This window comes from Poecilia latipinna, unplaced genomic scaffold (genome assembly GCF_001443285.1).
Source record: "Poecilia latipinna isolate Pla-1442-1.1 unplaced genomic scaffold, P_latipinna-1.0 Scaffold814, whole genome shotgun sequence".
NCBI classification, from domain to species: Eukaryota; Metazoa; Chordata; class Actinopteri; order Cyprinodontiformes; family Poeciliidae; genus Poecilia; species Poecilia latipinna.
Window position 1 is genome coordinate 134,803 of NW_015113430.1, and position 11,282 is coordinate 146,084.

Here is an 11,282-nt window from a genome sequence, read left to right on the forward strand (position 1 = left end):
AAAATAGTCAGTTACATGTAGGTGTTCTTGGGACAACTGTTTTGTAAAAATGCTAAATGTAAAAAAAAGTTCAGGAATATTTTTGAAATGTTTTATTGCCTCCAGCATTTTGGAGTACCTCATTCACCAGAAACATTTACTCTTGATAATGATATCAATCATGTTTATAGCATCGTCATAAACATGTCCAACTGTTCATATCTACAGTGCGAAGACCTTTGTTTTTTTTGTTTTTTTATTATTATTGTTATTATAAATGGGCTTCTAATAAATCTCCCTGGCACTTGAGATCTTGCAACAAAGACAGTCAAACATCCATCCTGTAGCTGCACACAAGTCACTGAATACGTGGAGCAATGGCAGATTTTTTTCCCCTTCACAAATACACAAAATTAAATAAAACAACAAGCAGCAAAAACATTAAGGTTTTGCAGGCATGAATTTCAACCTGCAGAGAAGATAGTGTGCAGTGGAGCTCCACAGGTCTAAATTGCAGCAGTTTAGGTGGCTATGGCAACAAAGCAGTGTAGAGAATTGTTTTGCATCGCTGATGTTTTTCCCCTTGTGGTTATCTTTGGTGGCCCGTGTTTCTGCGGGTGCAGCGTCTCCACATCCTTTTCTGCAATGAATGACAGGAGACAAAAAAGTTGCTCAGTCAGGTGCAGCAAAGAGCTCAGTCCGGTTCTTGGTGTTTTGTTCGCAGGCAAGAGGATGCATGGGTTTCAGATTAGCCAGCCTTTTGCTCGTGTGCCTCAGTGCAACATCTTCGGCTTCTCACGAGGGCTTCGCTGCAGATAGCAAATGAGAGACAGAATTCTGCATGCGGTAGATAATCTCCTCAAGAAGGTATCGGCTGGATCTCAAAAACATGCCACTTTTTGATTATTTAGCAAAGAAATGTGTCTGCCTTTCATAAACACAAAAATACTCCTCCCCCCCTAAAAAAGTACATATAAAAACATATAAAAGTACATATAATGGATCAAAGTGTGTTCTGCAGTTTTGGGTAAGATAAAAAAAATGGATTTTCTGCCTTTCAGATTTCTTGCTTGTTGTCACACTTAAATGCTTCAGACTGCTTCAGAACAAATTTTTAATTTACAAATTAAAGTCTTGGTAAACACAGAAAGTTATTTTGAAGTGAACTTTGTTTACCAAGGGAAACAAACTATCCCAATTAGCAGAACTCTGTGTAAAAATCTTAATCACCGCCCTATAAGTCATGATTTAACTGTGATTAGCCAAACTTTTTGATATGTTTCTGTACTCAGGGCAAGATCTGACTGCTATAGGCTTAAACAGAACCTGTCTGACTACATGAAGTAGGCTAAAAGATCCCTCAGATTATAGGATTTTCAAGAGAATGAATGAAGATAATTTTTAAGGCTTTAGGACTCCAGTGACCCACAGCAGGGAACCTTCCCACTTTGCTGAGATTGCTTTAGGTACGCAGGACAAACTCATCCAGGAATTCACAAAAGAACCAAAAACATGTAGAGTAAAGCAATGCTAGCCTCTCTTGACTTAGCTAATGTCAGAGTGCATAATTCAACAGTAAGAGACAAAAATTGCCCCCTTTGTGAGCACCAAGGCAAAAGCCACTGCTGACTATATAAAAAAATGTAAACAAAACATAAAAACCACAAATTCACACATTTGATAATTTGACAGTCTGGCCACTATCTTCTTAATCACTTGATTCTCATCTCCCTTCAGTGTTCCATCTGAGATTTCTTCTATTGAGCTCATTTTCTCCAGTTGAATTTCAACCAGAACAGAAAGAGAAGTTTTGAATGTTGACATAAATTTTCTGTGATGTGTTAAAATTGTAGTCTGCTTATGTTTATAGTTTTCACAATGTTTTCACAATGAAGAAGGTAATAAAGCCATTAGGTTCTTGTTGGCCACGCCTCCAAATATTGAGCAATTAAAGTCGGAGCAACAGAAATGTTTAAGATGCTTTATTGCTAGCAAAAATGTTGTGGGCTATGGAGCCCCCCAGGGGACCTGGGGAATTTTTTTTCTTTTGCGTTCCCTCGCAAAACTTTTGCGTTCCCTCGCAAAAGGTTTTGGGTTCCCTTGCAATAATCTACTGATCAGTTCATGCGGCATAATTGATACTGTAAGCCTTTTTTACGGTGGCCGCCGTACTTTCTGCTTTAATACAAGCTTATAAGGTTTTTCCATGGACTATTGAGTTATTATCGCGGGGTAATCAGGCATCTGATTGCGTCTCCATTGTGTTCGTGTCTGAATGGTTTAAAGGGCTGCTTTCAGTGCCGTTCCATCTGAGCCTTAACAGACATAAACATGCAGTAAATAAATCGATTTTCAATCAGTTTTTAATCAGTTTTTTTTGCACCAAAGCGTTAATAATAATAAACACGTTTTCACTGAGGCTCTATAAGAGCCACATGAATGAAATAAGTAATTATTGATATGACAGGAGCAGCGGCTTTGACACCTGGTGGTGGGCGTGTCGATGTGGGAGTGACATCATGAAGTATGAATGGGAAGGTGACGCTGCTGGCTCTGTGTGTATGAGGAAGCGGGTGAGCTGGGTGGTCAGTCCTCGCAAAGTTTGGAGCATGATAATCAAAATTTAAAAAATCGATCATTGTGACAGAACAAAGAAGAGGTTAGGAGTTGATTGATACACGGACAGATGAGATTCCCCGAGTATATCCAGTGTGGCCGTCTACCACCATTAGTTTGCTGTGTTTTATAATATAAAACATGTTTATTATTATTAACGCTTTGGTGCAGAAAACTGATTGAAAATCGATTTATTTACTGCATGTTTATGACTGTTAAGGCTCAGGTGGAACGGCACAGAAAGCAGCCCTATAAACCATTCAGACACGAACACAATAGAGACGCAATCAGATGACTGATGACCCCGTGATAATAACTCAATAGTCGATGGAAAAACCTAATAAGCTTGTATTATTACAAGCTTATTAGCTTGTAATAATACAAGCTAATAAGTACTTTCTACGGTGGCCACAGAAAGTACTGCGGCCACCGTAAAAAAGGCTTACAGTATCAATTATGCCGCATGAACTGATCAGTAGATTATTGCGAGGGAACGCAAAACCTTTTGCGAGGGAACGCAAAACCTTTTGCGAGGGAACGCAAAAGTATTGCGAGGGAACGCAAAAGTTTTGCGAGGGAACGCAAAAGAAAAAATTCCCCATGTCCCCTGGAGGGCTCCGTAGTGGGCCTTTTCCCCATGTTTTTTTTTTTTTTTTAACAGTGCTCACAATTTTTAGTAAACTTCCAACCATTTCTCAATGGCTAAGGTCCAGACACTCTGTACGAAATTAAGCATAGAACAAATTGAAAGTAGTCTTGTTATCTTTGATATGAAACTAACATAAGACTGTCAAACATGATGGTGGTATTTTGATAGTCTGTAAGGCCTTGGCAGCTTTAGAACCTGAATGACTAGCTGTTTTTGAGCTGTTCTTGATAGAATCGCGAGTTCTGCTCTAGATTAGAAAATCTGAAAGGACAATGTCTGGATAACAGTTGTTGAGTTTATTCTCAATCACACTTTGATTAAGCAGCAGGACAATGATCCAAGACCACACCAACAAGTTCACCTCTGAATGCCTCAAAAGATAAAGTGAGGATTTTAATGGAACCTATTCAAAGTCTGGGATGCTTTCATACGACTTCAAACAGGTCTATGTTAAAAAAAAACTTTCGATGTGGCTGAATTAACATAGTTCTACAAAGAAGAGTACGCCATAGCCCTATGCTATGCCATAAACTTATGCTAGTTTTTTGTTGCTAATCGTGACACAACCAGATATTGGGCCAGGTGTGCTTGGAGAACTTTTCCCCCATAATTATAAAGTCCTTATTTGACAACTGTGTTTTATGTTGTGTGGGACAACCCCTCACCCCAAAAAACAGAAGAAATCCGTAAGAACCCGTACGTGTGAAATTATGAAGTTTAACACGACGGCCGACCAGATCTCTCACTGTTACACAGTAAAAATGCCAATGTTGAATTAACACCCAAAAGTGTCTATAAGTTGTCCTTAACAATATGAAATGAACTAAGCCTTGACAGATCATGTGATGCGTTTCCCTTTCGTCCGCAGGGCTCGTTAAAACAATGCTGCAGGTTTCACAAACAGCCCTCGTTTTTTTTCCAGTCAACCCTGGAACAAACCTGCAGCAGTTTCCTCTCTCGTTCTCAGCCAGTTAAATAAGTCTGTCCTATGTGTTAACAAGTGTCTCCCTCCACCCCCCACATACCCTCTGATGAACTCTGCTGACCTGGGGGCCTAGATGCAGACAGATAGCAACACGCCTCTCCCAAAACATGATCCAGGCACATGGTTGCCTGACAAGGACCAAAGGTCGTGTCAGTAAAATATGACTCTTTGCTTTCTTCCCCCTTTTCCCTTTTGAGGAGGAAAGGGGTTGTCAGAGGAGGAACAGGAGTAGTGTGTGCGTGTGCATGTGTGCGTGCGTGTGTGTTCATGTCGGCTGAAGTGACAGCGTGCACTTGAATTTGGGGAACAGTATGCATGATTTACATTCATGGTGAAAAAAAAAAGGGAAAGTGCGCTCTGTTTTAATTTCCGTTGTTAAACATGTCAGGGGAACATAACGCGATCTGTTCTGGTTACATTTAACCTCAAGTGAACAGAAACACACAACTGGAATTATTGGTGAGTATGGAAAAGTCTTGTGTGGAAAAAAAAGTACACCCTAGCTGCTTCCAGGTGTGATTACCTCTGTTAAAGGGACAGTATTATGTTTTTTCATGCATTTTACAGCACAATCAACTAACTATGTTTCCTCAAGTTGTTATAAAAATGTTATATATAACAAATATGACTTGAAAGAAATTTGACTTTCTAATTTAACGCCTTAAAATTGGGTCTCTGTCCCTTTAAAAACTCCTGCTGTTCCTGAAACTCTGCCTTTAGGAAGTTATCACATCGTTCCTTCCCTATTAATCCTTTAACATTGTTTCATTGGGAAGTAGCTCGTATAAAGAGCTCTGCAGTTAAGCAGTTCCAACAGATATTTGCTAATTGCTGCTAGCTAGTCTGAAGGAGCAGAGTGTGGGAATTGCGGGGTTGGACTGCTCCGTGAGGCGGAAACATAGAAACTGCAGCTCTGAGGAGGAGCTGCACCTCAAAGGTGGAGCTAGGTCCAACCAGGTGTTTTGCACAGCTGAATGGTTGCCACGGGAACACTCCAGATGTGTTTTTGATGATGGAGTAACATTATAGCATGATCTAAAGCTCAAAACGTTTTACAGAATACTCCCCCCAAAAGCAAGAGCTTGAGCAATTTGTTGCTCTGGCAACCACCGTGATAAGGTGGAAAGACATTAGCGATACCCCTAGAAGGGTTATGAAGCCATTTCCAATCAATCCAGTATCTATTAGTTTGCATTGCTAATGATTATTCACAAAATGAAAACAAAGACATTTTACAGCAACTTTCAACCGAAGACCAAACTATGCACATGTCAGGCTTTGGTTATCACGTTAAATCCTGGAGGTCAGGAGAGTCCACTGAGAAGAAGACTGGACGAGTTTATCCTGTTGGGCCGGGTTGAAGGAAAAACACTATGCTCTCTGCAACAAGAATTTCACAACACAGATCAGATCTGGAAAGTCGAATCTGTATAAATAACCCTGGGGCAATGCCCTTTGGACCAAAGTAGAGATGTTTGGTCATAATGAGCAAGACCATGTCTGGTGAAAATCAAACTCACAGGTGATGGAGGGATGATGATTTGGGCTCAGATGAGCAATCGCTAGACCGGAGCACCTTAAGGCCAGGAACTCCTCTATTTACTAAATGTGACACCATCTTGTTTTAGAGTTAAAGATTGCTCCACTCTGGGTCTTAAACAGGTCAGTGGCTCCAACGACTGTAAGGGATTACAACGACCTAGTCAACATCTAAACCACCGGTCTAGTTAAAGCACTGTTTGGAACTCAAGAGTTCCACGCAGAACCAGATGTCTGAAAACCCTGATGAACTGCAGCAGCCAGGTAGAGAAGTATCAGTATCTGCTGATGTCATTTTCTAACATGTCGGTCCTCTAAGTAAAGCTGGGTTGATATTGATGGCTAACATTTATGCCCATCTTGTTGCCATTCGTGTTTCAGGAGGGGGATGTTGGTCAGGTGGGATTTGTTTGATCCAGGGTTATAACAGTTTTGTTTTTTTGATTATAGTTTAGTTTTATTTTGTTAGCAGAGAAACAATGTAGAATCACCGTTACAAAGCGTCAAAAGTGTAGGGAATGTATGTGTGTATATTATATCTGTAAATTTTGTTTATTGGCCATAGAATCAATGTCGGATAGTCATCCCAAATTTTTGTATTGGTGCATTCCTGAAAAAGTCATCTGTGTTTGAAGCAGATGTTCACTAGTTGTTTTGCAAACCAAACCGATTTGGTAGCATGTGGAAATGGAAAAGAATCAATGCCGATTATTCATGAATGAAACAAAGTTCAACGTTGTTTATGTTGTTTTTAGCTTCGGTCAATGTGTGCCCTGCAGAGAGCCAATAAAAAGTTCTTTACATGATCCATGTGACATTTACAGTGAACTTCGAGTCTCTCTGCGACTCACTCACAGGTATATATTTAACCCGCAGGCGTTACGTCTGATAACTACTTAACTTGAGGTTACTTTAACACATGGACAACACTGTGTCAGACTCCCAAGAATCCCATACAAGTACATGTTGCCTTGCTCTGATAAGGGCAATATACTCAATCCATGTCATATTTACGACAGCGTATTAGGGTCATTGTTTATATATAAAAAAAATGGAGGAGTCAATTTCTCCCAAAAAAATTTCAAAAATTTTCAAGAAAAAAATAAGGAAGTTTCTGAGTTTGAAAAGTCAAAAATTTGCTAGAAAAATATCCAAAAGTTTTAGATTGATCTCAGTAACTTTTTAGGGGAAAAAAAAACACCTTGAAAACTTCCGAGTTTTAAAAGTCTGTTTTGTGTAGCAAAAGTTTTGACTTTTCAAACTCAGAAATCTCCATTTTTTTTCTAGAAAAATTCTTATATTAATTTCAATGGTTTTTTTGTTTGTTTATTTATTTTTTGCAAATTTTCACTTTATGAACTCAGAAATTTCTGTTTTTTTTTTTCTTCTCAGAAATTTCAGTGTCTTTGGTGGAAATTTACTCTTCACGTTTTTCTGTCTACAATGGGCCTAATATGCTATCAAGATAAAAACTTCAACTTTTGAAGCTCAGAAATTTCCATGTTTTTTTTCTCAGAAATATCTGAAATTAATATAAGATTTTAAGAGTTTTTTTTCTAACACATTTATGACTTTTCAAACTCAGAAATGTTCTTGTTTTTTTTCTGGAAATTTTCTGAGACTAAGTCTAAAGACTGAGACTAAATTTCAGTTTTTTGTATTATTTCCTGTTTTTTTCTTCTATGTATGGCACTGACATAATGTCATACATATTCGATCCAGTGTGTGTGTGCTGACAGATATTTTTCCGCCCTCAGTTGTTTATACCAGCCAGAACTGGAAACTAAGCAGACTTATTGGAACTGAAACATTTACAAAGCTATAAAAGATGAACTACTAGCTGTATTGCCTTCGATGTGGTCCGCCACAGTTAAAGTTTCGTATTAAAATAAATAGAAGCAGAGTTTGCTCCTTTCAGCATCAAACATTAACCCTGCTCTTTGTTACTCACGTATTGCAGGCCGCTGGCTCAGCACCAGGCAAGCCGGAGCGGAGAACATGCTTCTAGCCAGGCCAGAACAACCTGCTCTCATAAAGTAACATATTAAATAAACAACCAAAGTCATGCCGTGTACCATAGCCCCACACTCTGTTGCCAGGCCTAATAAAATAGTGCAACAGCCATGTAATGATGTGGGATATTAGAACACCACATTCTAGCGTTTTGTATAATTCCACTCTTTTTATTGTGACAAGATGAAACTTGGTTCTGGCTCAACAAAAGCCTAAGAAGCGTGAAGAACATGCCTAAATGTGCCTCGAGTACACTTGTTTTTGTACATACTGGCTGGCGTGAGGCTATCGAACTGAGACTAAATATTACAGCCGTACAAAGGGAGGTCTCTGTTGTACTCTGCACTCAGCTCAAAGTCCCACTCGGAGAATGCGTTGCACACACACACACACACACACACACACACACACACACAGTGGAACAATTGCAGTGTCTTTCTAACATCTGGGCCGCATTTCTTTCTATGAATTCCCTGACAATGTTTAAACAAGGATTTCCACAAATGTGTGGACAAAAACAAACTTCCTTCCATTCCTATTTGTTTCTTTGAGTGTAGCTCACTTAATAACTTATTACTGGGTAATTTACCCAAAGGACAAAGAGAAAATCAGCTGATGACACCCCACAAGACATCTGGGGACGTTTCAGTTGCTGAGACCTTTACACATTCTTTCCTTTTTGATAAGGCTTTCAGTCGGTGTTAGGTTATCCAGATCTGACTTCGGCTGGAGGCTCATAGACGGATGGAAGACATAAATTTTCCATACCCTGCTGTTTTCTTCATCTACTCTGTGGATCTGTGGATCTCAGTGGGCCCCCTGCCTGTTCGCCGTTCAGTATTCACAGATTTTCCTGCAGAACGCAGCTTCAAATTATTAACAAAATCCACCTATTAGTAGGTTTTTCCACAGATCTTATCTTAAAGCTGCAGTACGTAACTTTTGTCAATAATATATATTTTTTATATATTTGTTGAAGCTGTCACTATGTCATGACATTTTGGTATGAGACAGATAATCTGTGAAAATTTTTTTAGCTCCTCTGCCTTATTCCAGTGCTAACTAGAAACAACAAAATCACAGCCAGGAGGAGGGTCTTACTGCTGTCAATCACTCTCCATCCCCTTAATCTTTGCTATGATATAGCCAGCACAGCCTGTTGTGAATGCTAAAACTAGTTAGCATGGCCACCATTGACAATGGATAAATGGTTTTCCTGTAATGATGAGTTGTTTCTGTGACATTCGCATATTTAGCTACGAGGACGCGAGGATTATTGACAGCTCTAAGACCCTCCTCCTTTTTCTGATTTGTTGTTTTTGTTGCATTTCTTCAGATGTCAACTGTCTATCTTTTTTTTAATACATTTATTTTTAATGAATTCAAATATGAATTCAGATTAGGCTCATTTGCCTAAATGAGCCTAAAATAACAACCAGAAAGGTTGTTATCTCCTTTTTGCAAGTAACAACCTTTAAGCAAGTATTAAACATACTTTTTAATTAAGCCCACATTTCTGTATTAAACAATTACATGTTTTTTTTTTAATGTTCTGGTGTAAAATTCTAATTTTAAATGTATTTTCATTATTTGTAAGTGGAAAATCATCATGATTAAAATGCTTTCAAACATCCACTTAGTGATAAAGTTCCTGACAAACGGGCTTTTCAGTCATTTATTGAGTGGCTCTGGATATAAGTGTGTGTCTCGCAAATTTCTTCCACTCAGAGGCCAGCTGTGGTCCCTAAGGCCCCCCCTTCCTGAAATACCAGGGGTCCACTGTATTGTCTTTCAGCACTGCTGTACACCTGCAAACACAACACCGCTTCATGAACACACAACCAGTCCTACGACGACACACACTTAGGCCGCGCTCATTTTGTCTCAAAAGTGAAAAGCCGGATCTGAGAGTGATGTCACAACTCATCTGAGAGTTTTATACAACTTCAGAAAAGCTACAGCAATGCATCAATATGCATTCAAAAACTCAATAAACAGGTTCCTCAGAAAAAAGCTAACACAAGATAAGCTGTATTGTCCCTAAACACAATTGCGGGTAGAAGCACAAAAACACATTGAAAGAACAACAGTAACATCCAGAATATCCGTAATATACAAAATACAATCAGAACAGTCTCTGTTAGGGCTTATCATTCCAAATTATTAAGGAGGCTGACAGTATAAATGAACATCTATATCCTGTTGTATTGCATTGTAGGTAATGTATGTAATGGTCCTGGACAGGGTGGTTTGGGTCAACTCTAGTTCTGTAGAGCTGTGACAACTCTACCAGACTTATCTCCATCACTTTGCTTCTTCTCCTCACTGAACTGTTTGACCTGTGCTTATATTCCAGGGTGAGCAACAAAGTAAACCAACAAACTAAGAAAAACTGACCAGATGAAACAAAACTTCTCCATTTCTTATAACAAAAGCATCCGCCGGTGAACCTTAGTACAGACTGCATCTGTGTTAGCCCCAGCCTGGCTGTTTCCTTCCTACACAATTTCACTTGATTCTCATCTCCCTTCAGTGCTTCATGTGGGATTTCTCCCATTGAAGTGGATTCCTCTGGTAGAATTTCAGCCAGACAAATCAGTGAACAAAAGGAGAAGTTGTGAACGATGATGTCGATTCTCTGTGCTGTTTCAGAATTGTAGTTTTAACGATGGTAGAGGGGAAGTGAACAAAGTCGTTCAGTTTGTGTTGGCCACTCCTCCAAATATTGAATTAATATTAACAGCCGCCTTGTTCAGCTCGGCGCTTCTCTCTTTGCAGTGGAGGATGGTTGTTTAAAGGCACACACGGTTGTCCTAATCTGATATTGATATCAAAAATCTGGTCGATATAAACCAAAAACTAGTATTGAATTATAACGGCCTTCAACCGGGAACTTGGAGAATCTACACTCCCCACCCACTTTTTTAGTTTCATCTTGTCTCATCTTCAGAACCCCCTTTATTTTTTGCAGCAGAGCTTCAACATGGCACCTGGAACAAACTCTCAGTAATTTTGGCTCCATGTCGCAGCGATAGCATTGCACAGTTGCATCCACGATGTGAATCTCTGATCCCACCACTTCTCATAGGCGCTCTATTAAACCCGCTGCATACTCCCCCACTACTGAATCAACTAATTAGATTAATTTCAACAAATTAACCTCATAGTCCTTTTGGATGCATCACAGCACAGTTTGTCCAAATAAAAACAACAGGCCAGTTTTGTGCTGACCAAATATAGATCCCATTATTGGGTTCATTTTGTTCCTTTGGGGTTTTCTGAGGACTGGAACTCATGTCCCTGCGGTCAGACCTTATTTAATGTGCTTAAGGGAGAATAAATGAATGGTTGAATGAGGGCTTTGTTGAATCCAAAATGAAAAAAAAAAACATACTTCTTCAGTCGTAAGTGGTTAAATGTGACCTTTTGCTGCAGTGTTGTGGTACTCGAAATTGGTCTTGGTCTGAAGACCGGTCTTAAGACCATTTTTTGATGGTCTCG